General features: G+C 40.7%; 1 protein-coding gene across 1 annotated transcript in view; it reads right to left on the bottom strand.

Annotated features, from left to right (window-relative positions):
• Positions 1–3,345, bottom strand: part of CFAP47 (cilia and flagella associated protein 47) — a 529,980-nt gene extending 526,635 nt beyond the window's left edge. Inside the window, exon 1 of the mRNA XM_045089444.1 lies at positions 3,279–3,345. The gene's annotated coding sequence lies outside the window, so the exon portion shown is untranslated. The remainder of the gene's footprint in view (positions 1–3,278) is intronic.
• Positions 3,346–17,894: the final 14,549 nt, after the last annotated feature.

Genomic DNA, 17,894 nt, shown 5'->3' with positions numbered 1-17,894 from the left:
ATACGGAGAACCCACCCAGACATGGAAATTCCAAAGACAGTCAGGCAAAATGAGGTCTATATGTCATCCTGAACTCAGGAACAGGGGTAGGGGTCTGGGACTTCAATAGGAAGGAATGTACCTCACATTCCTACCAAACATCCACCCTGATCAGAAGGGCAGATGTTGGGGTGCCTGGGTGGCTCAGTGGGTTAAGGCCTCTGCCTTCAGCTCAGGTCATGAGCCCAGGATCCTGGAATCGAGCCCTGCATAGGGCTCTCTGCTCATTGGGGAGCCTGCTTCCCCCTCTCTCTCTGCCTGCCTCTCTGCCTACTTGTGATCTCTCCCTGTCAAATAAATGAATAAAATCTTTAAAAAAAAAAAAGGGCAGATGTTTGGAAATTAGATGTTTCTCTTGCCATACAGATTGATCACTCAAATAAAATTTATCTCTGCTAATAATCGTTATTCTGGAAAGACCCTCATTTAGATTCCCCTATGTCAGTAAGGGAGGGACAAAGGTTTCTCTCAAGCCCACTGGGCTCAGTTACCTTCAGTCCAGAATAATCTTCATGCCAAAATGGCCATCATGGGTTAGTCAGCCCTCAGCCCCTATAGTTCCTTCCTCTGAAACTTTCCTCAAGTTTCATACATTAAAAGTTGAGCTAGTAGGGGGGTGCTGGGTGGCTTAGGCGGCTAAGCAACTGCCTTCGGCACAGGTCATGATCCCAGTGTCCTGGGATCGAGTCCCACATCAGGTTCGCTGCTCAAGCAGGGAGCCTGCTTCTCCATCTGCCTCTGCCTCTCTCTCTGTCTCTCATGAATAAATGAATAAAATCTTAAAAAAAAAAATTGAGCTGGTAGGTTGTCTCTTAGTCCTAACAATAGGTCAATTTAGTCAAACTTATTTCAGGGGGCAGTGATGCAGATATACTCTCAAAAGTAGGCCTACGATTTGACTAATCAATCAAGTATTAAATAAGAGGTGTTTCTATGGAAATAAAAGAAAAATAATGGTTACTGATTGAATCAAGTGTTAAGCCAGTTTCTGAGTTCTGAGGGTAGCCAGTTGAGAAGACTTCCAGATGGCAGGCCCAAAGCATCTTCAGATAGAGTGAGGACATGTAGTGGCAATCTTACAGATCTTCTTGGTTCGTAGTTGAAATGTCTCCAGCGGTCTCTGAGTGGCTCATTGAGCAACAGGCATGAAGATTGTCAATTTATGAGCTATTGTGACAATTTCTCTGAAGTTTACATCAAGTCATTTACATCAAGTAGAGACTCTTAGGGGAAAAGGCAGTTTTATATCTCAAATGAGTCTAAGTGGAAAAAAATGGGAGAAAAATCAAAATGTTAGACATATTTTCTCTCCACAAATCACCCTCAGGGTGACTGGGTGGCTCAGTTGTTGGGTGTCTGCCTTAGGCTCAGGTCATGATCTCAGGGTCCTGAAATCAAGGCCAGCATCAGACTCCCTGTGCAGCGGGAAGCCTGCCTCTCCCCCTATACCTCCCCACTCCCCCTGCTTGTATTCCCTCTCTCCCTGTGTCTCTCTCCCAAAAATAAATAAATAAATCTTTAAAAAGATTTTTTAAAATAAATCACACTCATTTTTCTCAAAGACAGCCAAATTAACACTAATTTGTAGGCATAATAGGTTATTTACAAAAAAATTGCCCAATTATTCACATAAGTGCAACAAAAACAGTGATTTACCATATAAGCTTTTTAAAACCTGCTTTGCTGTTAAGTTTCATTAGGAATCTCTAGATTAAAATTTCAATATCTCTCAAGGTCAAAAGCCATCCCAAGTATTCGCCATCAGACTTTGCCTACAATACCTATAGATTTGGTGAATTCCTCTTTCGGAGGCCCCCCTAATATCTTAAGGTTCCTGCATGTGCCAGGAGGTGACCTTCTTTGTTCACCTGATAAGGCTGCTAGGAAGTCTGTAAGCAAGGTAGCAGGCTGAGATATCTAAGGGGCTTTACTGACATCATAAAGTCAACCTTAGTTCTTTAAAGCTGTTTGATTACCTGAGTCTATGCATGTCTTTCTCAGATATGACATTCCAGTCAAAGGTTTGGTGAAATAACCTGTGTTTCCCATTGTCAATTGGAATTTATGCAAATAAATAAATTGCCATAAAAATGAAAGAATGCACACTGAGGGGCAATGGGTGGCTCAGTAGGTTAAATGTCTGCCTACTGCTCAGGTCATGATCTCAGGGTCCTGGGATGGAGCCCCACATCAGCCTCCCTGCTCAGTGGGGAGCCTGCGTCTCCCTCTCCCTCTGCCACTTTCCCTGCTTGTGCTCTCTCCCAAGCTTGCTCACTCTCTCTCGCTCTCTCTCAAATAAATAAATAAGATCTTAAAAAAAAAAAAAAAAAAAGAACTGAGAGTTTCTGAATTCTGGAGGGTTCAAGTAGAGACCAAAGGTAAATGTTTCAATTTGCTCACAAAGGTATGTTTTATCAAATTGCTGTAAGTCAGCTTAAGAGAAAAAAGGTTTTTTTAAATCTGGAAAAAATAAAACATTTTTAAAAAGTCAGCAATGTTCCAAACAAGAAGTCATTAAAATTATAATTATCTTGCTCAGTTCATTCAATCCCATGTTATTAATTCTTGTTCTGCTTGACTCTAATTTTTCCACTAGTTCCAGAAATTTTTACCTAGTTCAGTTTTATGATATTAAGGCTATCAGAAAACTTGCTCAGAGTTTTTTTCCATGAGTCTCATTGAAGATGGAGCAAACTTTCAGGGAGTTTTTATGAAAACATCTGAGTACAAGTTTAACTGACTGTGAACCATAAAAGACTTAAACATGGCCATGGTTACAGGTCTGAATCCACATCATTACTATGCAGTTGACAAGTAAAGTTGGTTATTTTTGTGATACATATCACTTCAAGATAATAACATACCAAGATATGAAATTGCTAGGAGTTTCACATAATTATTAGAAGATTTATTTTAATACCATATCTACATGAATATAATCTAAGAGGGTTTAATATAACTTCTTGGACAATGTTGCCATATAACTTAACATACCCCATAAGTCAATTTAGCTTAATTTCTTACTTTTTTTTTTTAAATGTTCCAGTGGCCCACTGGAAATTTTCAGTTAGATTATGGTCAAAAGACCACTTTAGAATTTTATTTTGGGATGTATGTGAGAAAATATCAACAGTTTTGAACATTTGATTGAATAGGATCACAAATCATTATGGAACAATATTTAATTTTCCATTTAACCAAAGAGACAAGAAAAGATATCAAAGGTAAATACAGGTTACCTGGTCGTGAACCAAATTTTGCTCTTTTAACATGCAGACTCAGTTATCTTCAGTAACCAAATACCTGAAAAATACAGGAAATCATTGCAGCAAACAGAGAATTATTGCGTTTTAGGTAGATAACTTAAGAGGTAAAGAAAATGGGGCCCGTGGGTGGCTCAGTCATTGCGGGTCTGCCTTTGGCTCAGGTCATGATCCCAGGGTCCTGGGATCCAGCCCCAGATCAGGCTCCCTGCTCAGCAGGAAGCCTGCTTTCCCTCTCCCACTCCCTTTCTTGTGTTCCTGCTCTCACTGTGTCTCTCTCTGCCAAGTAAGTAAATAAAATCTTTCCCAAAAAACAAATAAATAAATAACGTAAAGAAAAACTTTTGTTTCTAATTTCTTATGAGCTCTTAGGGAGGAAGAATTTAGACTGTCTTTCAAGGTCCCTCTAGTTGGACTAAGAATCAAATTGACATGAGACAGATCAGCAGGACAAAAATTTAATAGTGTACATACATACAGTGAATCCACACAAACATGGAAATTCCAAAGACCAGCAATAAGAAGCTTATATGAGCTAAGGAGAGGGGGATGGGTTGAGGATACAAAGGGGAGAAGATGGAAGATGCATGGAAAACAAAGCTTGCCCTATTATGCAAATAAGCTTCTTAGGTAAATAGGAATCTCTGTTAATTGCTCTCTTCCTGTTAGAAGCAGGCAGTGGAGGGGGAGGTAAAGAGCTTTTCCTGAATCTGCTGGGTTTTCATTACTTTTAGTTTAAAATAATGTTCATGCCAAAGTGGTCTATTTTGAGGCTGCCTACCATTGGCCTCTAGTAAGAGCAGATCAGTATCTCAAAAAAACTAAGTACATTTAACAAAGAGAAAACAAAAACCTTGCCCCAGTGTACTTTTGGAATTAAAACACATTTACTTATTTAAATTTATCTTAATCTTAGCCAGTACTTATCACACATAAAATTTCTTTTTTTTAAAATTTTATTTATTTTTGTTTGACAGACAGATCACAAGTAGGCAGAGAGGCAGGCAGGCAGAGCAGGGGGAGGGAAGCAGGCTCCCCACTGAGCAGAGAGCCCAATATGGGCTCGATGGAAGGAACCTAAGACCGTGACCTGAGCCGAAGGCGGAGGCTTAACCCACTGAGCCACCAGGTGCCCCCATAAAATTTCTTTCAAAGATTTCATTCTCCACAAACCTTCCACAACTTTCTTTTTCTATATTCAGATTTCATCCTAAATCTTTATTCTTTAAATAACCAGTGTCAGGGTGCCTCGGTGGTTCAGTTGGTTAAGCGGCTGCCTTCGGCTAAAGTCATGATCCCAGTGTCCTGGTATGGAGTTCCATATCGGGCTCCTTGAGAGGAGCCTGCTTCTCTCTCTATCTCTGCCTGCCACTCTGTCTGCCTGTGCTCAAGCTCTCTCTCTCTCTCTCACAAATAAATAAATAAAATCTTTAAATAATTAAATAACCAGTGTCATTTTAGCACAAAATCATTCTCATTTCCCTCAACTAGCATATGTTTTTATTTCTCATATTTTTTCTTACCAAAAACACATCTTATTTTCCTCACATATAGAGTTCTTTTCCTTATTATTTCTGGTGGTCTTCATTACATATATTAGAATTCTTAATGCTTAGAAACCTTAATTTCTAGTAAAAACTAAGTAGTATGCAATTGTGAACTTTGTTATACAAGAATTCTTTAAACTGGCAAACTTATGAATATATTCTATGATGTAGGAATGAAACTGTAGGTTTCGAAGCCAATGGCCAAGAAAAATTCTTGAGCTATCTTTCGTGCAAAAAGGTGGTTTTACTAAAGCATGGAGACAGGACCCTTGGATGGAAAGAGCTGCATGGGGTCATGAGGAGGGACCCATTATATACTTTCAAGCTGGGAGAGGGTTAGGTATTTTGGAAACAAGATTTCCAGGATCCTGAGGGTGCCAGTTATGGTTAGGAAAAGGTCATTTATTACTGGTTAGTAAAAACTCTGTCAGGAGACTCTTCAGATGTTTATTGGTGGGTAATATGCTTGAAGGATGATTGCCAAGATGTATCTTGGGGGGTAGAGATAAAAGAAGTTTCCAAAGGAATTTTTATATGTTAATTAGACTTACAGGATCCTAAGATTGTCTTTTGCCCTTAGCAAAGTATTAACAACTAGGCAGCTGAGTTCCTTGAGGAAAGTCCTGTGGAGGCCAATAAAAACAAAGCTGTACCCACCTCGAGTCTAGCCCCGACATAAGTATAGCCATCTTGACAAAGCAAAAGCTGGCACCTTACACCCCCTCTCCACCTGCTCCCCTCCCCTCGGTAGTATGTGTGAACAAATAATTAACTTGTAGAAATCACAATCCTGCAAGACAGGAGTCTCCCTTGGTTAACAAATGTCCCAGTGCTAAATCTCACTAACAAGGACACTTGATAGGAAGAATATGACATTCCACCAGGAAACTCCCAACTGTCTTCATGTGAGTGCCTCATCACAGGGGAAAATGGCCTTGGCTTGACAATAACCAGGCCTCCAATATCCTGACAGTCTTCTTTACCCTGATAGCTCTTCTGAATATCCCCTTTGTCCTCACCCACCGCCGAGTCCACCCCTACTCTGCCTTTAAAAACTCTGACTGTAATCTGGTTCGGGGTCCAAGTCCCTACTTCGCTACATCGGATATACTTGGGCCCAAGCTTAAGTTTGTCAAATAAAACCTCGTGTGATTACATCGGTGTTGGCTCCTTGGTGGTCTCTCAGACACGAAAACTCAGGCATAACTGTCCCTCTGCCTGTTTCAAGGACTTGTACGTGGGCTGTAAGTAGTAAGGAAATGAAATAATTTTTCTCTCTGCTTCACAGACTAGCTTTTAAGGGCAAAGTCCATGTGGTTGGTTGGGCCTGGCCACACACAGGTGGCCAATGAAATTGTAACACACAGAGAAAGCTGCAGTCATATTAGGTCACATGTAAGTGACCAATTGAATTACAATTTACCCTAGTAGATATTTGAACCAGCCTATCACCTTGGTCAGAATTGGCACCCAAAAGGTGCTTAAAGGGCAGGGCCCATACTCCTTGGTAACTAGGGAGACAGTATGCCCCCCCCCATAGGATGTCTCCACCTGGCCTGAGCCACTCTTGTATTTGGGCTTTGTTACCTGGGACTGGTTTCCGGGACTTGTTTTCCGGGGGGCGGGGGGGCAGGGACAGTTTAAGTTTTAAACAACAAAATTATTGTTTAACTGGATGGAAGCGCTCTGGCTAAATAAGTCCTTACACTGATTTCTTCCTCTTCAGTTTTCCCTTAATTTACTTCTCCTTAACAATGATGCTCAGACTACCCACAAAACTTCACAAGGCGTTAAAGTCAAATATTTTTCTAAGATTTTTTTTTTTTTTTTGCTGACAGATTTTGCAACAGATACCATGAACTTATATGAACTCTAGTAAGCACAAGCCAAATAAAAGTTTTATATTTAATGCTGATAACTCTAAAGATATGTTTATTTTAATTAAGCCAACAACCTTAAATAAGCTTTTATACTGAATGTTTTCCCAGATCATGAGAACTTATAGAACATTTAGATCAGTTTAGATCTGAATTTTGGAATACCCAATCCTTATAAGTGTTTGCCTTCAATCCAACTAAATAGAACTCTTTTATGAATTATTTTTAACAATATCATCTGGAAATAGAAAAATGTCTCACATTTACGACACACATGGACACACCCACAGAAATAATATAAAAATAAGATGTCACTAATATTTGTAGAGAGGACATTATAGGCCCAACTTTTAAATACTTTGCTCTATTTATTTGTTTTCATTAAAAACTTTTCCTGGAGCATCTGGGGGGCTCCGTCATTAAGCATCTGTCTTTGGCTCAGGTCATGGTCCCAGGGTCCTGGGATCCAGCCCCGCTTTGGTCTCCCTGCTCCATGGGAAGCTTGTTTCTCCCTGTCCCTCTACTTGTGTTCCCTCTCTCTCTCTGTCAAATAAATAAATAAATTCTTTTAAAAAATAAAAATTAGGGGCACCTGGGTGGCTCAGTGGGTTAAAGCCTCTGCCTTCGGCTCAGGTCATGGTCCCAGGGTCCTGGGATTGAACCCCACATTGGGCTCTCTGCTGGGCAGGGAGCCTGCTTCCTCCTCTCTCTCTCTCTGCCTGCCTCTCTACCTACTTGTGATCTCTGCCTGTCAAATAAATAAATAAAATCTTTAAAAATAAATTTAAAAAATTAAAATTAAAAAATAAAAACTTTTTCCTAAACTTTGAGTGTCAAACAGTGGCTCTTAGGTCTTAGAGAAGATGGTGTTAGAAAATTTATATCACAAAGGCACAGGGAAACTGTCTAATTTTTTTTCTTCTTTCAATGTGGATATTTGGAGCATATCTCTGTTATCAAAGGTGTTAGAATCTGGGCAGAAGATTTTAATTCAGCCATTTGTATTCAGAAATTTGTATTTTTAAAAGGCTCTTTCCTGTTTTTTTCCCCCATGTCTCAGGAGATTATGGTCTCTGCATACATTTATTTTTATTTTTTAAAAAGCTTTTATTTACTTATTTATTTAAGAGAAAGAGAGAGTATAACCGGGGGTATGGAGGGAAACAAGCAGATTCTGCATAGCGCACAGAGTCCTGAGGAGGGCCTTAGTCTCCCAACCCTAAAATCAGGACCTAAGCCAAAATCAAGAGTCAGAATCTTAACAAACTGAGCCACCCAGGCGCCCTCTGTTTACATTTAAAAAACATGACAGGGGCGCCTGGGTGGCTCAGTGGGTTAAGCCGCTGCCTTCGGCTCAGGTCATGATCTCAGGGTCCTGGGATCGAGGCCCGCATCGGGCTCTCTGCTCAGCAGGGAGCCTGCTTCCTCCTCTCTCTCTGCCTGCCTCTCTGCCTGCTTGTGATCTCTCTCTGTCAAATAAATAAAATCTTTAAAAAAATAAATAAATAAAATAAAATAAAATAAAAAACATGACAGGATTTATTATTTCAAGGGACAGAGAAATAATGTAAAAAAAAATGTTTTCTGGACTTTTAGGGTAATTGCTATTTAAAATTTACCTTTTTTGTATTAATTTTTAATAGCTAATACAGATACATGCTACAAAACTCAAAAAAGAATATAGAAGCATCTCTCATTTCTAGTGTTTCTGTTATCATGCCAGACCAGTCTATGCCTTTATAAGCATATATGTCTCTTTTTTAGCAACATTAATTTCTTTTTTTTTAGTTTTATTCAAATTCATTAGTTAACATACAGTGTAATATTAGTTTCAGGTGAACAATATAGTGATTTAACACTTCCATACGATACCTAGTGTTCATCACAACAAGTGTACTCCTTAATTTCCATCACCCATTTCACCTATCCCCCCGCCCACCTCCCTTTTGATAACCATCAGTTTGTTCTCCAGAGTCAAGTCAGTTTGTTGTGGTTTGTTTCTTTCTTTTCTTAAGATTTTATTTATTTATTAGACAGAGAGAGAATAAAAGAGAGAGAATGAGCAGGAACACAAGCCCAGGGAGTGGGAGAGGAAAGCAGGTTTCCTGCTGAGCAGGGACCAATGTGGGGCTCTCAGGATGCTGAGATCATGACCTGAGCTGAAGGCAGATGCGTGATGACTGAGCCACCCAGACACCCCAAGATTCTGTTTTCTTGATTTGCCTCTTTTTCTCTTTATTCACCTTTGCTCATTTGTTTTCTTCCTTCCTTCCTTCCTTTCTTTCTTTTCTAAGGTTTTATTTATTTATTTGACAGAGAGAGAGATCACAAGTAGGCAGAGAGGCAGGCAGAGAGAGGGGGAGAAGCAGGCTCTCTGCTGAGCAGAGAGCCCACTGTGGGGCTTGATCCCAGGACCCTGAGATCATGACCTGAGCCAAAGGCAGAGGCTCAAGCAACTGAGCCACCTAGGCACTCAAGTGGCTCAGTTGGTTAAGTATTTGCCTTCAGCTTGGTTGTGATCTCAGGGTCCTGGGATTAAGCCCCACATTGGGCTCCAGCTGTGCACTGGGTTCCCTGCTCAGTGGGGAGCCTGTTTCTTCCTCTCCCTCTGCCACTACCCCCCTGCTTGTGCTCTCTCTCTCCCAAATAAATAAATAAAATATTTTTTTAAGATGATATGGTATTTGTCATTCTATGATTAACTTATTTTGCTTAGCATAATACTAACTCCATTCATGTTATTGTGAATGGAAAGATTTCATTCTTTTTAATGACTAAGTAATATTCTTGTGTGTGTGTGTGTGTGTGTGTGTGTGTGTGTGTATTTCTCCTTTATTCATTCATCAGTGAATGGACACTTGGGCTGCTGCCGTAATTTGGCAGTGCCCCCTGAGCTCTATCTCAGCCAAGTCTGCTAACATTTAAAACTCCAGGCTGATTGCAAGAACTCATGAAATTTAGTCCCTCTTTTTTTCCAAGCCAATGGCTATGAGGAAACATTCTTATGAGTACCATATGCTCCTCTCTCTTTCACCCTTCTCTAGGACCAGGGTTCCCTCCCCTCTGCAGCAGCCAGGATCAGTTCCTCCCTTAAACCATATCTTGGCACTGCCTACCTCATTCATTCATTCATTCATTTATTATTTAAAGATTTTATCTATTCATTAGAGAGAGAGAGTGAACAGGAGTTGCAGGCAGTGAAAGAGGGAGAGGCAGACTCCCTACTGAGCTGGGACCCCAACATGGGACTCAATCCCAGTACCTGGAGATCATGACCTGAACCAAAGGTAAATCCTTAACCATCTGAGTCACCCAGGCACCCCTTCCTACCTCCTTTAATGTGGCCTCCTCTCTCCCTTTAGTTGTGGGATTTGTTTTCAGTCTTCAGGTCTATTTCTAGGGAATTTAGGATGACTTGATAGTTATCTAGTTGTATTCGTGAGATGAATATAACTCCACTGCCATTTTCCTGTCTCCTTTTTTTAAAGTACAAAACAATTTTTTCCCAATATCCTGATCTTTTATAATATTCACAAACATTTTGAGAGGAATTGGTGAAGTTTGGTGATTGGTGAAGGTAGGTGGGCTTGAATTTGTTTCCAGAGCTATAGCTCTGGTTTTGTAGCGATTTGCACAATAAAGACAGTTGTTTCTAATTCCCCAGAGATGGGGATTATAGCCCAAATATCAAGGAGGTGGCTCATCTTTTTAACTAAATTTGCTTCTTCATATCAGGGAGGATTTTTAACTAAAATGGGAACTGAAAGCTTTATGCTTTTGTAAAATCTGTATACAGCATTTTAACCAAAGCCTTTTTTTCTGGGTATACAACTTAACCTTGGCTTCTCTTAGCCTCTGAATATTGGCTTTTTGCAAATCATGCGTAAGAAGGCCTAGGGAAAATTTTGGTCATCTAGATCCTCTGTGAAGATTGTAAATACAGTCAAATAATCTAATTAGCATCTAAATTCAGTAGGATCTTTTGAAAGGAGAGGTTAAAAAGTCTTTATAATTTAAAAACACTGCTGCTATCCAGAGGACATGAATTTTTTTTGCAGTGGGTGCCATCTAGGATATTACTGCAAAGGACATTGTATAGGAAAACTTGTGTCTCGCAGAGCCTGATTACAAAGTCCTGGTAAGTAGAAGCAAAGTGAGCCTATGGCCAGTCTTGGGTGCTTTTATTAAATTCATTTTCTAGCTTTCAGCACTTAAATGAGCAACCTGTATATTTTGAACCTAGAGATTTGGTTAGGGTGATCTCTGTCAGTCTTATTGTGAAAGGGAAGTTAAAATAGGCATATGTGACCAGACATTAAGAAAGGGACTGGAAGAGTGAAATAAATCAAGCAGAGAGAGTCAATTATCATATGGTTTCACTTATTTGTGGAGCATAACAAATAGCATGGAGGACAAGGGGAGTTAGAGAGGAGAAGGGAGTTGGGGGAAATTGGAAGGGGAGGTGAATCATGAGAGATTATGGACTCTGAAAAACAACCTGAGGGGTTTGAAGCGGGGGGGAGTGGGAGGTTGGGGTACCAGGTGGTGGGTATTATAGAGGGCACGGATTGCATGGAGCACTGGGTGTGGTGAAAAAATAATGAATACTGTTATGCCGAAAATAAATATATTTAAAAAAAAAAAAAGAAGGGGAATTTATGTTGGATGGGAACATTTCTTTGTGTCTCATGTATATATTCTGGTCTTTTACCTTGTCATGGGAGTCCCTAAGGCTAGCCATTATACTAGTAAGGTAATTGTGAGCTCTTTGTTTTATATATAGATCTATATCTATATCTATATCTATATATGGCCAATATCAAGGAATCATCACCTGGTCATTGACAGGTAGGATCTATTAATAGTGACTTAAGGGGCACCTAGGTGGCTCAGTGGATTGGGCCTCTGCCTTCGGCTCAGGTCATGGTCCCCGGGTCTGGGGATAGAGTCCTGCATTGGGCTCTCTGCTCAGCAGGGAGCCTGCTCCCCCCCCCTCTGCCTGCCTCTCTGCCTACTTGTGATCTCTGCCTGTCAAATAAATAAATAAAATCTTTAATAAAAAAATACTGACTTAAACCAATAAGCCTTTTAATGGCTTAACCCAAGATGCTAGAGATGGCTAGAGAGGGCATAGAAGATGCGGTCCCCATGGTCCAACAGGTTACTCCTGAAATTAGGCTAAGAAAGCAAAAGCCATTGTTGCACAGGTGGTAAGGATGGTGTAGTGAAAATGGTGCCTCTGCTATCTCTTGAAAACAGGAGACACCTCCTGTCTCAGACCCGTTGATCTGTGACACAATGCAGGCATTTCTGGAATGGGACATTCGAGCACTAACAACAACAAAGGTTGAGATGAAAAGGTTCCTATGGTTTGGAACCTCTCATGAGAAATAGCCCTGAGACCTGGTGCCATCAGACAGAGAGGATGACACTTGCTTGGATCCCCAGTCTATTTGACTGGTTACCAATGTGCATTTCAGTAAGTGCACCCTCTGGATGGTGTCGACCAAAGAGAATATTCTCATTGGTCACATAGTCAAGCTCTTAGGACACAGAACAAGGCAAAAGGCAAAGTCTAACAGCTTTATCTAAGCCTTTGGTCTCTTGAAGCCACACAAATACCTAGGATGGATGTGCTGCCAGGTTGGGGACTCTGTTATTTCACAATGTACCCCAGTACATAGAGGTTTCTTGAGGTTGGTGAGGCTGGATGGATGCTTGGTGTCCAGACCTGTTTGGAAAGCATAAGCAGAACTATAGCTGTATTAGTTGAATTATTAATTTAGCTCCATGCTCTGTCTCATTGCCCGCTTATGTTTTATGTACCTATTAACCTCAATTATGAGCAATCATTAACTTTTCCTTTTTGCCCCTACTCCCTGTTTACCTGCCGATTGTAGAAATCTAATGAGGACTGGACAGTAACATTTGTCTTAAAAAATTATCAGATGGACCTGATTGTACCAAGTTCCCAAAGGCATCTCATTATTCGAAAGAATGCGTAGCTCCAGATTGTTTCAAGGGCCCCCCTCTCAAGGTTTCAAGAGATGCCACACACTCTTCTCATATATTCACCTCCTTCTCCAAACATATGCGAACTGTTGAAATGTCCCCAGGCTCCTCAGGGCAAGGTAGCTTTAGAAATGATTTCCTTCCTTCTTGCTCAGCTGTCTTTCTGATAATAAAGTTTTTTTGACTTCAAAACTGGTGTCTCAGACAATGACTCACTGCACATCATGTGCACAGATAAGTTTAAGTTTAGTAACTGTTGGTAGGTGACTGACAGTTAATCTAATCTGTTCTGTGACCAATCTATCTTAACAGGCATCTTCTTGAGGTGGGCAGTGCTCCAGTGGCTTTTAAGTGTCCAACTCATGCCCACCAATTGTGTGGCTTTGGCTTCCTAGATGTCCCTTAGCAACAGAGACCAAACAACAGAAAAGACACAGACAAAGGAAAACAAAGCCTGTCTCTGGTAAATGGAGCGATAACGAAGGAGTACTCTACCAAATTTTAGCCAAAGAGTTGCTTAGCTCAAGGAACTTGTTCCACAAATATTTTCTCCTGCTAATCTAAATTTAGGAAGAGAGAAAAAAGACTGTTACAGCTCTTGCTATATCAGACTCTGCGGACAGAGATTCCGGGAGGCTGATATAGTAAGAAATCTTGCTTTCTGCCTGTTGTGTGTCAGCTGTCCCAAAGATCTCTCAGCTGTAGCAGTGTCCTGGCTGACCAGTGTTCAGTGAGTTAAAGAGTACTGCCACCTGTGCCAACTGCTGGGGAGCAGGAATTCTTGTCCCCTTCAAGATTCCTTGCAGCTGGACTAAGAATTAAATTGACATGAGACAGATTAACAGCAGAAAATCAAATTTACTAGTGTATGTACTGGGAATTTCCATGTCTGTGTGGATTATGCATGCTATTTCATACATAATGCATATATGTGCTATTAAATTTGTTTTCCCCCTATTAATCTGTCTTATATCAATATGATTCTTAGTCTGGCTAGAAGGACCCTTGAAGGGGACAGGAAATCTTGTTCCCAACAGGAGTAACATGAGCCAAGAGAAAAATAATCCACTCTTTTCACACAGCATATAGTGAATGACAGAAAGCCACCAACTCATCCCAGCACAGGATATGAACTTCTCAATTGTTAGTAAGAAGTATGTCTTACTACACAAAGACATCTATTCAGAGATTGCTGATTGTGCTCCAGAATTCATTTTCCCCTTCTATCATGGTAGAAATTTTCAGCATGCATATGGCTGTACAGATTAAGACTACATTTTTTTTTAACATTCCACTGCTTCCTTTGCTGCTGGACATGGCCATGCAAATAAGTTCTGAGTATTAATGGAACTGCAGTGTGCACTTCTGAATTGGATCCTTAAAGTGGTTCCTTCAAATGATGAAAGATACCTTCTCCTTCCTCTTATCCTGCTTTTCCGGCTCACTGCAAATATTGTAGTGGGCCATCTGATTACTTTAAGATAGGATAAGAATACAGAGGGAGACAGAGCCCTGACAAAACTGCATAGCAAAGCCACCAGCCCTGCTGGGATTTTTGAGAGAGAATTAAAACTTAATCTTACTTGGGGCACCTGGGTGGCTCAGTCAGTGAAATGTCTGCCTTTGGCTCAGGTCATGGTCCCAGGGGTCCTGGGATAGAGCAAGGAGCCTGCTTCCTCTCTCTTCCCCACTGGTACTTTCTCTATCTCTGTCTCTGTCTCTCTCTTTAAAATTATTTAAAAAAGAAAACTAAATCTTAATTCACTATTAACTATTCACTATTGGTTTGAATCCCTTGTGGAGGCCAAGAAAAACAAGGCTGTACCCACCTCAAGTCTAGCCCTGATGTAAGTACAGCCATCTTGACAAAGCAAAAACTGGCACCTTCCACTCCCACTCCACCCGCTCCCCTCCCCTCGGTAGTATGTGTGACATTCCTCAGCCACCCCTGGCTGCCCTAAAAGAAAAGCAAATAGTTAACTTGCAGAGATCACAATCCTGGAAGACAGGAGTCTCTCCCTTGGTTTACAAATGTCCTAGAGATTTAACGATAGCCTAATTTTCAGAGGCAAATAACTCAGTTCCCCAAGCCCTAATGTTGCCCTCCCCACCATAAAACTGAAGGAGGCTGAGGCAGAAGGAAATGTAAACAGTGTTAAATTTCTTCTAAACCGAAATCTCACTAACAAGGACACTTGATAGGAGAAATGTGAAACTTTATCTCTAAACCTCCAACATAGTGTCAGCGATCATTCCCAAGCATATGACACACTGATATACATCTAAAGGGTCTCATGAGAAAATTTTTATTACTAGTAATAAATAACCTTTCTCCCAACAATAGCTAGCCCCTCTAGGTCCTGGAGACCTTGCTTCCAAAATTCCTTAGAGACTAACATCATCCCCTTTGTCCTCACCCATCGAAGAGTCCACCCCTACTCTGCCTTTAAAAACTCTGACTATAGTCTGGTTCGGGGTCCAAGTCCCTACTCCGCTATGTTGGGTATACTTGGGCCCAAGCTTAAGCTTGCTGAATAAACCCTCATGTGTTTACATCGGTGTTGGCTCCTTGGTGGTCTCTTGGATGCGAAAACTCGGGCACAACACCCTTTAGAAAAGCTGAACTTGGTCAATACAGACAACAACACAGGGCCGGAACTGAGAAAAGCATATTCCCATAAAAGGGACAAGTTGCAATAATACCACCTCAGCAGCTTGAGCATCGTAATTTTGACAAAACCTTGTTTTAGCCATCTGAAACTCCTGCCAACGCTTCCTACCTATTGTGGTGACTCTGGCTTGGTCCCTCATGCCCACTGGACACAGACACCCGGTGGCAGGTAATACCTTGGGTTTCTGAGTAATTAGAGGTTCCTGAGTGAAACAATGAATTGGAGGCACAAAAAGAATTTAAGGCACACTGGCTCTTGTGAAGATGAGGAGGAATGGACGGTATTACAGGGCCAAGAGAGAGAGGTCCTGGACAAACAGTCAGTGAAGAATGGTTTTGGTTTGCTACCTGAAATTTGAAATTGCCCCCCCCCCAAGTACAGAGAGGGCAAGCCGAGAGGGAAGGAAGAAGCAGCCCACTCCAGACCAGTAGGCAACAGGTTTAACAAGCAAGGGAACTTTTGAGGCTTGTCATGGGCAGTTGCAAGGTGAGTATATTCAGCAACTGCCCTCCAGAATCCTCTTTTTTTTTTCTTTTTTTTTTGAGATTTTTATTTATTTATTTGAGACAGAGCACAAGCAGAGGGAGAGGGAGAAGCAGACTCCCCACTGAGCTGGAAGCTGGACGTGGGGACTCCTGCAACAGTTTTTCCCAATTTCAAAATGCTTTGCATTTTTGCCCTTCGCCTTTGTCCAAACTTTTTAACTCCACCTTCCTCATTTCTCTCTAGGTTTATGCTTTTGTTGAAGTAAAAAAAAAAAAAAAAAAAGAAAAGAAAAAGCCATTTCTTTCTAGCATTTATTTAAGCGTTCAGTATTTGATTGGTGAACCACATAACACCAGTGTTTCAGACAGGGCTAGTTTCATAGTAAAGGCTCTGTATCAAATTTTATTGGGCTATAAGATATTGATGTCTATTGAATCATAAAATGCAACCACCATCAAATCAGGACCTGATAAATGTAACCAGTTGATGGCTGAAATCAATGTGAAAAAAGGCCCAAAGCGGTGATTATGAAAGCTATTGTTCATCAAATGATTCAAGACTCTTTCAATCCTCAATTCATTTATCTTCCTATCTGCACTCCATTTCCTATTTGACCCCAGTGAATCCCAGAACCTCTTTTGTATTGCTTATTTGAAACAGAATAAAAAATCCGTTTCCAAAGGACTTCTGAGACTGGCAAAATAAATGAGACAATTAAAAAACCCATTCTGTAACCAAAGGGGAGGAAAAACCTGTAAAACAGGTAATGAAAAAAATCTTTCCAATTACAGATTCTAAAAGAAATATATATCTATGTATATATAATTTGATATATTCATTTACCATGGGCTTTCCTTATCTATAAGTTTAAGTATCTGATTTTTCATTATAAAGAGCTAGTCTTTAAAAGGACACTGACTTTTTGAAACTAAAGTATGCCAGGAATTCTAGCAATTCCTGCTTTCAGGGCAGGTCTGGGGGTGTTTGGGGTAGGGAGAAGCGCTGGTCCTATTTAATAGTTGGAGAAAATATAACTGGATGTCTATCTATCTCCATTATATAAGTCAATATTGCATAAAATGCCTTTCTCAACCCTGTAAGGATATAGCAGAAACGATCTTCAATGCCTGCCTCCTTGAAGGAGACTTTGAAAGATTCTTACTTTGTCTCCCTCATCTCCAGCACTCCTACTCCCTCTTCACTTTATCTCATATGTGTTTCAGCTTAACCTGCAATAAACTCTCTTGCAAACAGATTTACACACCTTTTCCACAAATAACAGGTATTTCTTTTATATCAATGAAATAAAAAAAAAGAAATTCTGATACCAAGACATTCTTGATGTAATTGTGATTTAAAAAAAAAAAAAGTGCTTGGTGGGGTGCCTGGGTGGCTCAGTGGTCATGATCCCAGAGTCATGATCCCTTTGGCTCAGGTCATGATCCCAGAGTCCTGGGATCGAGCCCCGCATCAGGCTCTCTGCTCCATGGAGACCCTGCTTCCCTCTTTCTCTCTGCCTCTCTGCCTACTTGTGATCTCTGTCTGTCAAATAAATAAATAAAACCTTAAAAAAAAAAGTACTGGGTTTTGAAGATTCAAAATTTAGTTCTCACTCACTTGCCAATATATCCAACATAAATCTGTTTTTGTGTGCGTGATTGTGTTGCATGTGCATTGTTGGGGAGGGAGAATGTTCTCTACCCTTCAAGATCTTTCTAGTTGGACCAAGAATCAAATTGACATGAGACAGAATAATAGGAGAAAATCAAATTCAAAAGCGTATCTATTGATGGATAGCTGAAAGGCAGGCATGCAGGAAGAAGTCCTCCCCACCCCCAAGAGGAAACCACCTTTAAAAGGATTTTACACCACCCTGGAAGGAGCCCTCCATCCTTGCCCCTGTGATAGGTGACAAACCTGATTGGATGACAGTCATTAGTTCATTAGATGAAAACAGCCTGCCACCCCTAAGGACCTATTTAGCCAGAGCACTTCCAT

Source organism: Mustela putorius, unplaced genomic scaffold (genome assembly GCF_011764305.1).
Source record: "Mustela putorius furo isolate JIRA1106 unplaced genomic scaffold, ASM1176430v1.1 tig00003836_pilon_pilon_pilon, whole genome shotgun sequence".
NCBI lineage: Eukaryota > Metazoa > Chordata > Mammalia > Carnivora > Mustelidae > Mustela > Mustela putorius.
The sequence above is the reverse complement of the archived record's forward strand: the minus strand, read 5'-3'. Positions and strand labels throughout refer to the sequence as shown.